The 1,413-nt window shown below is 33.0% G+C and overlaps 1 long non-coding RNA gene across 1 annotated transcript in view; it reads left to right on the top strand.

Moving 5' to 3' along the window:
- The window catches only part of LOC107613062, a 3,212-nt gene extending 2,108 nt beyond the window's left edge, over positions 1–1,104 (top strand). The window contains exon 2 of the long non-coding RNA XR_001613904.2: positions 228–1,104. This is a non-coding gene — a long non-coding RNA (uncharacterized LOC107613062). The remainder of the gene's footprint in view (positions 1–227) is intronic.

Genomic DNA, 1,413 nt, shown 5'->3' on the forward strand with positions numbered 1-1,413 from the left:
GTGAAGTTAGTGAAGTTATTAGTGATACATCTATTAAAATGAAGAAACTTTGTTTTAATTAGTGTAATTTTCAATTCTAGACTGAAGTAGCACTCATATGTATTGCATATATGACTTGAAAATGAAACTGAATTGTAAGATCTGTATTATGTATTGTATATTTGAATTGATTTATAAAGTTTGGATTTTTTAGCTAAATATTTTAATGTTTTTTTCTTTTTTGACAGAATGGATCCCAAACAAAAGATGAGAATTATTGCCTGCTTGATTTTACGTTTCGAACTAATGAATAACCTTATGGTTAAGTTGTTGACGATTTGCTATGTTTTGACTATATCGCAATTGAGAAAAAAGAAAAGAAAATGGAATCATAGTTATAGTAGGCAAGTAGTAAGGGATGTTAGTAATTATAGGATTATTTATTTTAGTGATCTAGCATGTATAGAAAACACAAGAATGGATAGACATGCGTTTTATGCATTGTGTAATATGCTTAGAGGGATTGGAATGTTAGAACCAAGTAGGAATATAGGTGTAGAAGAAATGGTTGCCATATTTTTACATATTATAGCACATGACGTCAAAATTAGAAATAAAGAGACAATTTCTGAGATCTAAAGAAACAATTAGTAGGCCATTTAATGATGTATTGCTTGCTATTTTGAGATATCATAATCTCTTTTTAAAGAAACCTCAACCATTTAGCCAGGATAAAATGGATGAACGATGGAAATGGTTCAAGGTAATTTATCTTGCTAATGCTATTAAACCTGATATGCTTGGTGTGGTTTAGGATTGAGTTAATTGATCTTTTTTTTTTGGATTTTAGAATTGCCTAGGAGCCTTAGATGGTATCCATATCAAGGTCAATGTCCTTGAGGCTGATAAGCCTAGATATCGAAACAGAATAGGTGACATAACAATTAATGTGCTTGGAGTGGTTGCTCCCGATATGTAATTTATCTATGTACTGGCGGGTTGGGAGGGTTCAACTGTGAATTCTAGCGGTATTGTGAGATGCACTATTTCGCAATGGGTATACTGTTTCCTAAGGTATTTTATTGAGACTTTAGTATGTTATTAAAGTAACCATTTGATCTTTTATTAATTTTGTTCAATTTTATATATCACACTAGGTCATTACTACTTATGTGATGCTGGATATATGAATTATGAAGGATCACTACAAGAAATTACCGGAATAGCGACCGATTTAGCGACTGATTTGGGTGGTCGCTAAAACCATGGTTACTAATTAGAAAATAGCGACCAACTTCGGTCGCTAAACTTTAGCGACCGATTTTAGCGACCGATTTGTTAACAAGGCCACCAAACCCTCACCAAAGAGTATCGGTCGCTAAACAAATCGGTTGCTAAACAGCGATCAACTTTTCAGTCGCTAAATCGGTCACT

Source organism: Arachis ipaensis, chromosome B08 (genome assembly GCF_000816755.2).
Source record: "Arachis ipaensis cultivar K30076 chromosome B08, Araip1.1, whole genome shotgun sequence".
Classification (NCBI taxonomy): domain Eukaryota; kingdom Viridiplantae; phylum Streptophyta; class Magnoliopsida; order Fabales; family Fabaceae; genus Arachis; species Arachis ipaensis.